Source organism: Rhinoderma darwinii, chromosome 8 (genome assembly GCF_050947455.1).
Source record: "Rhinoderma darwinii isolate aRhiDar2 chromosome 8, aRhiDar2.hap1, whole genome shotgun sequence".
In the NCBI taxonomy this organism is placed as follows: Eukaryota; Metazoa; Chordata; class Amphibia; order Anura; family Rhinodermatidae; genus Rhinoderma; species Rhinoderma darwinii.
In genome coordinates this window covers 21,064,868-21,076,926 of record NC_134694.1, presented here as the reverse complement: position 1 = coordinate 21,076,926, position 12,059 = coordinate 21,064,868, and the positions used below count along the sequence as shown (strand labels likewise).

The 12,059-nt window shown below is 41.4% G+C and overlaps 1 protein-coding gene across 4 annotated transcripts in view; it reads left to right on the top strand.

Annotated features, from left to right (window-relative positions):
* Positions 1-12,059, top strand: part of MVB12B (multivesicular body subunit 12B) — a 102,645-nt gene that overhangs the window by 36,013 nt on the left and 54,573 nt on the right. The gene's annotated exons all lie outside the window — the stretch shown is intronic.

Here is a 12,059-nt window from a genome sequence, read left to right as displayed (position 1 = left end):
ACCATAGCCCCCGCAGTCTGTGCCAGTGCCGAAATGCAAGGGAACAAAGAGCGCTCAAACAACAAGCTTAACGGATGGGCAGCAATGACCTCCGTTTTGTGTAGCTATACCCATTAACTGTAGCCCACTAACTGAGAGGGTGTGTTTTTAACAACTGCCGCTGCCACCTCAGCAATAGTTGTCATAAGCACCCCACCTCAGTCAGATATCCTTAAACTTCTTCCCCACATTTGACGTACATTTACGGCAGTATGGTGACCTGTGTTTAACCCCTTAGATGCCTCTAAGCCGTTAGAAAGAAGGAGGCGGCGTCCTTCATCAGCCCATCGTACTCCTGCGCGATGTGATCACGGGGTGCCGAAAGTTGTCATGGCAGCCTGGGGTCCTACTGAAGGTCCTCAGGTCTGCTATCTTTATGTTCCAGAGGCAGGGCTTAATGGGAGCTGGTAAAAACACAATTACTGCAGAATTTTGTGCAAGCGATCCAGCGATTGTTTAAGTCCCCTTAATTTTTCTCTAAAGTAATGTAAAAAAAGAAATAAACCTAATTTGTATCGTCACATACTTAAAAGTCTGAACTACTGTATTACAATATAACATTATGTAAAACTACAGACTTACTGCTTTTTGTTCTCATGCCTCCCCTAAAAAAATTGAATAAAGTGATCACGAATGTACCCCAAAATGGTAGCGATAAAAACTACAGCTCATCTCGCAATAAAAAAAACTTCACACAGTGCAATCGCCTAAAAAAATAAAGGGTCAAAAAATAAAAATAAATATTTATGTTGCCATATTCTAACAATTCCTTCCTTTTTTTTTTTCTAAAAGTGGCAAAACATAAAAAAATTATATCAATTATGTATCGCTGTAAGGGCTTATTCAGACGAATGGGATATACGTCCGTGCAACGCGCGTGATTTTCACTCGTGTCGCACGGACCTATGTTAGTCTATGGGGCCGTGCAGACAGTTGCGTGATTTTTACTCAGCGTGAGTCCGCTGCGAAAAAGTCACGACATGTCCGTTCTTTGGGCGTATTTCGCGTATCACGCACCCATTGAAGTCAATGGATGCGTGAAAATCACGCGCACCACACGGAAGCACTTCCATGCGAACTGCGTGCTTCGCGCAACAGCAGTCAAACTATGAATGAAAACAGAAAAGCACCACGTGCTTTTCTGTTTACAAACATTAAAACGGAGTGTCATAATGACGCCGGCTGCGCGTAAATCACATATGGTGATCACACACGGAGCTGTTAAGTGCCTTTTGCGCACGCAAAACGCCGCGTTTTTTGCGTGCGCAAAACGCACACGCTTGTGTGAATCCGGCCTAATTGTATTGACCCACAGAATAAAGCTAACATGTCCTTTTTACCGCACATGTAAAAACGAATTCCATGTAAAAACGAATTTTCCCCTATTCCACCCCACACAAATGTTTTTCTTAGTTTCCCAGCTTGTTATATGGTACAATAAATGGTGCTGTGAAAAACTACAACTCGTCCCGCAAAACACAAGGCTTCATATGGCTATATCAACCGAAAAATAAAAAAAGTTTTTGCTTTCGGAATGCAGGGAGGAATAAAAAAAAGAAAAATGGCTGTGGCGGCAAGAAGTTATTATAGATATTGACATGCAAAATTTTTAAAAAACATCACCAAAAATTCTTAAATTATGCTTAAAATAAAAGTTTGATTTAAACAATAGGTCATCTTCTAATAACACATTCCCTTTAATAGCAGCCTAGTGACCTTTTCACTGGCAGCAAGCAAAGATCTTGAAAAGAATGAATGAATGAAATCACATAGTTGTATTTCTTTTCCAATAATTACGTTCTATTTACCTAAAACCATAAAACTCACTTAATGTGCAAACGTATTTGAGTCTTTGAAAACCCTTTCACAACTACCATATCCACCTAGGTTGATTGACTTGCAAAAATTGTTTATTGGTGGTCCAATCTGATATAGGGTAAGTATTATGGAGTATTGGAGAACTGTACTCCAGTGCCTTTAATCTGTTTCCATGTAACTTGTATACCCCACCGCTCTATCCTCTAGATCCCGCTTGTCTTTATATAGACATGTCTTTACTGCTGTGCTATTTTTATGTCTTCTAATAAAGTCTACTACACCATGTAAACACATGCACTCTCGTAGAGGCACATTTCTCCACTGATTCATTAGACATCAAGAAAATAAATGAAGAGGAATTTGTCTTGACTGCAAAATATTAACAGATGTTCACAGTCCTGACATTTGCCAAGTTGAGTAGAAGTTACTCGTTTGTGAATTGAACTTGAAATGTCAATGTTTTACCATGAAGGGGGCTGCTTACGACTTTGTGGAATCAAATTTCAAACTAGAAACATTTGAGGACTGCAGCAGATATAATAAAGGAGGTATTTTTTACTGATACAACATAAAAAAAAATAAAAGACCTTTTAAAGGGGTTATCCAGGTTTTTAAAATTGATGGCTTATCCTTAGGATCTAAAAACGGTGGGTGTCCGACTCTTAGCATCCCCACCGATCAGTTGTTTGAAGAGGTCGTGGTGCCCGTGCGAGCACCACAGCCTCTTCATTGTTTACATAGTTTCGTTCTCGTTCGTACTTTGCAAGCGTCGTTACATTTGTAGTGGCTGTAAAAGGTATTGCACCACTGTCCCATTCAAGCCATCAATTTTAAAAACTCGTATAACCCCTTTTAAGGGATTATATGGCTAGAACACATTTATTTAAAGTTGATCTGTCAGATCTCCTATCAGCACAGGATAGAGGAGGAGACTCTGAGCTTGGTGATATACAGTTTTCTATGATTTGATTAAGCATTTTCATGTATAAATGCTGCCAGGAAAAAGCCTGAGAGTCCTGCTTACCCCGCCTACACACAGAATGATTGAAAAGCCTGAGAGTCCTGCTTACCCCGCCTACACACAGAATGATTGAAAAGCCTGAGAGTCCTGCTTACACACAGAATGATTGACAGCTTTTCTTGTATGAGCTTGTATACAGGGAGAGCTGTCAATCACTGTGTGTGGGCGGAGGAAGCAGGACTCACAGGTTTTTTCTATGAGTCCTGGCAGCACTTACACAGATTTTTACATGAAAATACTGAATCAAATCATGAAAAACTGTATATCCCCAAGCTCTGCGTCTCCCCTCTTATATGCTGCTCTCCGTAGACCTGACAGATCCACTTTAACTGAGGACATTTATAAGCAAATAAAACATAGACCTGCGTGGGCCCCATAGCAATAGTCCAAATGCCCCTCCCGGTGTATGTTTTCACTCCTACATCCATCCTGTCCTCCCCTACGTGGAAAAATGGGCAGTGTGATCATTGCACCTGTTTCCTGAACTTTTCTTGAGATTTCAAGTCCTCTGGTGAAATGGGGATGCTAAACTGAGTTTGGGCCCTTCTATTACAGAGCCTTATAGCAGCTGCCTACATATCATGTATGCGCTTGTCTATAGGATACCTTAATAGGGGCACATTTGAACTTATTTCGTAGCAAGTACTATATTTACATGATCAGCCCGTTTGACATGTTCTATCAGTAAAATGTCAGTAGATATGGCTCACATATAAGATCTTTCCTATCTCCTAGACTTGTTTTAAGTGGAACCAGTCTGTCTGCCGGTTAAACATGAAGCCCTCTCAACCCTCGGGATTCCTTACTGGCCAAGATGACTGGAGGAGAAGCCGTATTCTATTTCCATATAATGCACGTAACATTTCTCCCAAATCCATCCCTTCATGGGCCATTTAGTAGAATCAAGTACACCTAATAAGTCAAGGCCTGTATTTGCCACTATACACTGGGGACGCAGTTCCTGTGGCGTCAATTAGGGGGTGGATGCAGTTCCTGTGGCTTCAATTAGGGGGTGGGGGGTGCTAGGGGACTCCATCACTGCTCCTAATGACATTGTCTGTACATGGATAGTGATGTCGGGAGCTCCCTGAGATATACGTTTAAACATAGGTTCCCATGTTAAAAAATGTATACAGTGTGGTATAGTCTTTTTTTTGTTGGATTCCTCAGGATGGAATAGCATAGACTTCTTCGCTATGCCATCATTTAAAAAAAAAAAAAGAAAAGGATCCCGATATATACCAGTCCGACGGATGCCAAGAGGACACTCCTTTTTGTTTCCATTTTGGTAATGGAGCTTTATGAATTTATTTTATCATGTACGTCGGGAACAAAACAATTATTATACTTACCTTTTCTGGGTCCAGTGCTGGAGCCGCAATGTCAGCGAGCTACGCTGTTTCAGTTACTTTGGGAGTTATAGGGAGTGTCAGCACTAAAAGTGCCTAGGGCGGCATCAACTCTAAATACGGCCCTGACTATGTCATCTCTATAAGGCTGAATGGGTTGGTGTAGTTGCTCCTAAAGAGTCGAATGGGTGGCCTGGATAAATCGTTCCACGTACTGTAATGGCCTATCCTGATTGATGTAGTCATTTAAAATACACAAGGCTTTGTTTCTGAATGAAAAATATTTCTCAAAGTCTAACGCAAATAAACGAGAAAAACACATTTCCTTTTCAGGCTCGGAGACATCTGGAAGTTGTACATCAGCAGCAGCACATTTTCCATACCTTTTTAGTATAATTTTCTGATCACCCTTCTTCTTATTTTTGTTCCTTTTACTTCTTCTTTACCCTCCTTCAATCTCCGCCCTTGTACAGAACATAAACCTTGTGTCAGCATGTTTTACATTGCCTATTCCAAAACCTGTAATACCTATTTTTTTGGGTCTTTTTATGTTTGTATGTTTTTTTTTAATGTATTTTAATTGCTTGTTAAAACATTGTGCATTCCTTCTTCCCTTTTTTTTTTTTTCTTTCATATCCCGGAAAACCTGTTTTGAGTACTAAATCCGACCTGTTAGACCTCCATGCACACGGCCGTGCCCGTAATCACACAAAGTATGGAAGCACGGACCGTAAAAAGCAAAAGATAGGACATATCCTATCTCTTGCGGAGGCTTTCTACGGCCCGGACACCTTCCCGCAAATATACGGGAAGGTGTCCGTGGTTAATAGAAGTGAATGGGTCCGTAATTGCGGACCATAATTACGGTCCGCAATTACATACGATTTCTACGGTTATGTGCATGAGGTCTTAGATACATTTTAACAGAATCCTATGTTCAGTTATATAAGATGCCATTGGTAGCTTATGGAAGTTGCCATAATTTCGGTAGTTGGTGGTCAGGAACTGTATTACATGTGGTTATAAATGCCGGATACTACCAACTTAACAAGTGCATTGAGGTAATGTTGTTGGGGGATTGTAACCTGAAAAAAGCGTACAGCTACTCTGACATCTCAGGATTCGCTCTTCTCGCCGGCAGAAGCCTCATCTGACATTATATCATTACATGGCAGTCATTTAAATGAATGGCTGTCCATGTAATGTATGGGTGGCCAGATCCGCTGGAGCAGGAGCGGCTCTCTATTCAGACTCCTAGAGGGGGGGCCCAAATTACGTCTATTTGCCCAAGTAGGTTGTATAGACAGAAGTTGTCTTTCTTGAGAACCACCGCTTTCACATAACTACTATTTCATTGGACCTTAAAACCATTAATGCAATGTGCAATCCATTAGGGATGCCTAAATATCTGTCATCCATAGACTATAATGGTATCCGTTTAACATATATGTCATGATCTGGCTCATGAGAGTTCATAAAATATGTATAACTTATACCATTATAGTTTATGGGGTACAGATGACATTGTTAGGCATCGTCACAGCCTACGTTTAACGTATACATCAGGAGCTTTTTCTGGCATATGTGTCAAACATAGGCCATTTAACTTGATGTGAACTAGACCTTACTAAACTTTTCATGTGCAAACATTTTTTTTATTTAACCTGTAAAGCCGAGAACATTTGCTACAAATTGAAGAAACTACAACTTTACAATTTTCCGTTACAGAAGTCTTCTACAGGTGTAATTTGACAAATTTCTAACCAACCTGTATCTGCACCTCATGGCCTTTACACTGCTAGGGAATTGAAGTATTGCATCATGCCCATTTATGATGTAAGACCTGGTCCTACAGAGTGAAAGTCTCCCTTTCTGGCAGTTCTCCACTGACCTGGCTAATAGAGGGAGAAACGCGCCACCCCCCTCCAATAAGTCCTATGTCAATAGTGCTAATGGAAAACAGGTTGTGCTGATAGGACAACCCCTTTAAGGCTGGATTCACACGAGCACATTACGTCCGTAATGGACGGAACGTATTTTGGCCGCATGTCCGGGACCGAACACACTGCAGGGAGCCGGGCTCCTAGCATCATAGTCCCAGTGGGCCGTCTTTCCCCCCCCCCCCGACTCCACTAGTCCCAGCGGGCCGTCTCCCCCCCCCCCCCTCCCCTCCACTAGTCCCAGCGGGCCGTCTCCCCCTCCCCCCCACTAGCTTCAGCAGGCTCCCGCCCCCCAATGGCTGCCCCTTTTAACTTGTGATCATAGCAGTGCTAACCCCCCCACCCCCAGCAGTCACAAGCAGGTTATCCTCTCCCTCATGTACCCACTTAGCTATGAGTCCTGCATAGCTGCCTGCTATATGTAGTAACCAATGCAGGAGGAGCATCCAGCACTGTCATTATGTGACAACCACTGTGTGTTCTCTATGTCCTTCAGGAGCTGTCTAAATTGGCTTTTGTGGGGAGAGATAGGGGGCAGATAATGTCAGTGGCAGGAAGCAAAACCTGTTTGCTAAGCTGATTTTATATTCACCATTTCGACCTTTTAACAGTTTTTTTTTTTGTACAGCCCTGAAATATAGTCCTACTTATCTTTCTTTGGCTATAGGTAAAGCTATAGAAGATACTCCGTTTTGCACAGAAATACAGGGGTCAGACCGATCGCTAAGTGTCAGCAGTAGAGCACTAAGCTTTACTTCTAAACAGGCAAATAAAATACACATCAGATTCTAGCGCAGTTGCAGGTCAGTACCGCAGTTTCCCAGACACAAAGTGATGGGTTCACTGCCTGAAATTTATATTTAATCCATCGTTTTGATTTTAAGTAATGGGGTTCTGTTGGTAGTTATATGTCCCACAGACACTATCCAGAATATCTGTAAATGTGCTGTGCAGATGCTGCATTTAATTGTAACATTTTCCAATCATGTTGGGAATGTAACACTTTTTGAGTAAGGAATAATATAGCAAAGCAAGATGATCTTCTCTTGACCACATCTTGTAATATAATCCTAATCTTGATATGCTAGAAATATTTGACATTATAACCATTTGTTGGGAACTTCTGCACTGTTAAAATGAGTTCCAGACTTGGATCCAAGCAATGGCCTTCAGGAAGCGTTCTTTTTTGACCCCCCCCCCCCAATCCACTATTAGCCAGAGGAAAGACCCGCTGCAAACAGAGGCTCTCGAACTTGAGGACCTGTCCCGACTATGTATTATATGGACGGCATGTAATACTACATTTCCCCTGCAGCCGGCCCCACAACTGATCGCCTTTGACACATTTTGACACCTGCTGTTGTTCATGTTGAACCATCAGATTGAGATTACCATGAAGTACGGAGATAGGTTTACGCTAAACCTTTAGTTTCTATTTGGAGAAAAATTGGAGTGCGACATCACTTTTAAATTTAATGTATTCAGTGTCCTCTCATCAGTCCCCTATCTTGTGTGTATGGCAGGCCTCTCTTTTTGTGTAGTTAAAGGGGTTGTAGGAGATTAGAGAAACAGAACTGCTTTCTTACAGATACAGCGCCACTCTTGTCCATGGGTTGTGTCTGGTATTAAAGCTCAACCTCATTCAAGTCACTGGTGTTGAGCTGCAATACCAGACACAACCCATGGACAAGAGTGGCGCTATTTCAGAAGGAAAGCAGCCATGTTTTTCTGATCTCGTACATACTTTTAATACTTCTATTTTGGGTGTGGTTGTTTTCTCAATAACTTGTATGGGGAAAAGTTTAGACTCGTGATTTTAATAGTTGTGTATGCTTATGTATATAAACCCATATAAATAGCTTAGTTCGAGACAATCTGTTTCCTCATCGAAATTGCCATGTTCATCTCTGGCGACTGTGGGTTGCAAATCCACCACAGAGATCAACACACTACCAGGTTTTGTTTGCCAGCTAGTTTACTCGTGTTGTGGTTTGCTAGTACAGCTCTAGAGGTTTGAAAATTATAGTGGTGCTGAACAACTCTCTATTAAAGGGGAACACTAAACTTAGATCTTAATGTGAACAGTAAACAGAGGATTGGCTGGCCCATGGTCCTTGTCAGGATTTGCTATACACTCCTAAAATGGTCTTGCAGAGAACCCAGGTGTTAGTTTCCTCCTCATCCCTTCCATTGTCCGCTGAGGGAATGTGGCTTAGCTGAGGACTGTGTGGGGGAGGGCTTCTGCCATGGGCCAGGTGCCTTCCAGCCGGAGACAGATCTGATCTTAGATTTGTGCAAAGGAGTGGAGCGTGAATTATCTTCTGTGAGACACTTTAGGAATTATTTAAAATATTTCTCACAGCTTTGCCTATAAATTGAGACAGAACAGAATGAAAGGAGAAGAGCATGTTAAGGGATGATTTGCTGGGGCTTTTAACATGGTGGTATCATTTGATGCCACCTTTCCAATAATTAAGTTTGTCAGTCTTCGGCAATGACAGAGCTTTCCTGGTCAACCAGAAGTCAACAGCAGCTTAGCCATAAAGTAGTATGTCAACCAGGCTGAAATAACAGAACAGCATAGAAAACATGTCTGTCCTTTGTTGCGGTACTTACTACAAAACGGCCTATGGAAATATCAGGACATGAAGTGTTTGTCAGCAGCTTAAAGGATCGGGTTTTATTAGTTGAACAGTTGATCTGAAACCGGAGAGCACTATGAGCTACACCAGGCATCCGGTTCAATGGTATAAAAGTACATGTGGGGCAATGGAAAACATGGGTGGACCCGTTCAGTTCTATTGGCCGCGGACACCTTTCCGTATTGCTACGGAAAGGTGCCTGTGCCGTAGAACAGTTCCGGGAATTATGGAGTATGTCCTACTTTTCATATTTTACAGGCCGTGCTCCCATACTTTGTATGGGAGCACGGCCCGAAAATGCGGGCTTTCGCCGCGGCCCGGCCATGCCCATGAGGCCTAAAACTGTGAATCGCCCCTACAAGTGTGTCGACGATTCACAGTGAGCAAGTAGAAATTAAGGGGTAGCAGGGCTCATAAGATCGCTGTACCCCCATCAAAACACCTGAAAGACCGATCACATATTGATAGCCTGCCCGGAGGATAGGCCGTCAATTTTGTGGGACTGGAAAACCCCTTTAAAGTTTTAACTGGAACCCTAAATGTAGGGAACAAACAAGTAACAACAAATCCATGGGTTTGACTCGTATTGTTTGTCTATGGGAATTGCATGGTTCCTAAAGTTGTACTACTGAAGTTTAACTAGTTAACTAAATTCTGCATCTATATCTAGTTCACAAAAAAATACAATTATCTTCAGTCACAACCTAGGTAAACATCTGGGTGTTTGTCATAAACCAGTAATGGGAAGTTCTTTCACTTCCATATTAACTGTATGTATAACGTCTTTTTTACATTTCCTCTTATCTCTATTTGAATGAAGAACAACTTTTGAGTAAACTTTTCTACACTTTCACATGAGATGTGTAAGATTGTCATGCTTAATATGCAAAAAAATAAATTTACAATAAAAGCTCCTTGTTTATATGTCTCCAAACGGCATCTTATACTCGTTTTATTTATTTATTTTTAAATAATATTTTACCCAAGAAACTAAACCTTGGAGCTGGAGTAGGTACAGTAGTGACCAAATAAAGGGCTATTTCCATCTAATAATGTCATGGCATATTACTAGGATATAACACTGCGATTGGTGGGGGTCCGACCTCTGTGATTTCCACTGGTCACAAAAACAAACTAGTGCTTCTGCTCCTTTTTCTAACGAACGGTGACAGGCTGGGCAATAAGACCTGTGATGGATAGCAATAGAAAACCACTCACAAAGTTTGGCGCCAACAGCAAATTTCTAGGCACATTGGCCACCTGGCACATGGAATTTTTCTATCCCTGACAAATTACAGAATTTTTGGTTTCTTTAGTACAATAGGTAAAAAAAATATTACATTGGTATTATGACTCTATTTCCAGCTAAAAGCAAATGTAACCCCTAAATTTCTCCAGATGGGCTTTATGTTCAGTCAGGAAAAGGGAATTTTGAGGAGTTTTGATAATACAAAGCACAAATTGTTTTAGGAGCTGTGTAACGTTTGTATATGTGTAAGCATTGGATTGTACTGCACAATGTTGCCTGAAGATATAGAAGATGTGCATGGTGGAATTTTGGTAAAGTTGTATGGGGTCCTACAGTAAGACCTTTTATTTTTGTTCTATCTGTTTGATATCTTGCGGAATGGATGTGGCCTATGAATAATTGTTTAAAGGTGGCTAAACACATTAGATAGATGTCAGCTAAACCCGCTGATTTTGTCGGGATCAGTCGATAATCTAATGTGCATGGGGGGTCTCCCGGCTCTCCCTCGAAGAGATTGGGCATTTTAGATGTCAGCATGCCTGATTTTTTTTTCTCATGGGAGATAAACTGATGCCAGAGGAGTCTAGAACTGGCTTTTTCCCCACTCATTGAAAAAATATACATGCTTGGTGGTCGGGAGAAATAGCTGTTCGGCCAACAGCTATCTTAAAGAGGCTCTGTCACCAGATTTTGCAACCCCTATCTGCTATTGCAGCAGATCGGCGCTGCAATGTAGATTACAGTAACGTTTTTATTTTTAAAAAACGAGCATTTTTGGCCAAGTTATGACCATTTTTGTATTTATGCAAATGAGGCTTGCAAAAGTACAACTGGGCGTGTTGAAAAGTAAAAGTACAACTGGGCGTGTATTATGTGCGTACATCGGGGCGTTTTTACTACTTTTACTAGCTGGGCGTTCTGAGGAGAAGTATCATCCACTTCGATGTAGCTACTTACCTGCAAACGCCGATGCTGCTGCAGAATCAACTGTAGCCTCTGGTGCCGATGTGTCCTCGCTTGTCCGACACGATGCAGGACCTGTGAGTGACGTCACAGCGTGATCTCTCGAGAACACGCTCTGTGTGTGCACTGCCAGAAGCTGGGCGTTCTGAAGAGAAGTGGATGATACTTCTCGTCAGAACGCCCAGCTAGTAAAAGTAGTAAAAACGCCCCGATGTACGCACATAATACACGCCCACTTGGACTTTTACTTTAAACACGCCCACTTGGACTTTTGCAAGCCTCATTTGCATAAATACAAAAATGGTCATAACTTGGCCAAAAATGCTCGTTTTTTAAAAATAAAAACGTTACTGTAATCTACATTGCAGCGCCGATCTGCTGCAATAGCAGATAGGGGTTGCAAAATCTGGTGACGGAGCCTCTTTAAGTATATAGCAGCCTTTAGACAAATTTACAATGAATCTTTTATAAAGCTAAGTAGTTGGGCTACACAAGATTTTAATCAACGAAATGTTCTGGGGGAAACCTACAATGTTCAATTCACTTGCACAAATAAGTCAAATGCATATTTGAGGCTGGGACAACAACTTTCCTGTGGCTTCTACTCTTTAGAGGGGAAGTCTAGTCAAAATGATCTTCTGATATGTCCTAGATACATGTAAAAAGATCACATTTAGTAATAGTCTGGTCTAGACTTCGCAATCTGCCTATTTGTGGTATTTTTAAATTCTTACGTTTTTTTGGAGCCTTTCCATTTGCCCGGATTTAGCGAGGAAGGAATGACCACAATTTATTCACGACTTACCTTCTGTTTTAGAAATGTATAAAAATGTCTCAATCTACATCTTCAGCCAAACCAAATTTACGATTCATTAAAGATTTTGTGCTCTCAAGGGAAAATGGGACATGTTTTTTTGAGGTTTTGAACTTGGCTGGTGTGTTTTGCAAAGCATGAAATTATTGAAGTATATAATCTGCTCAACATTCCAGCACCAAACCTCTGGAAAATAAATTCAAGAGCCAGTAATTTGCAGTCAG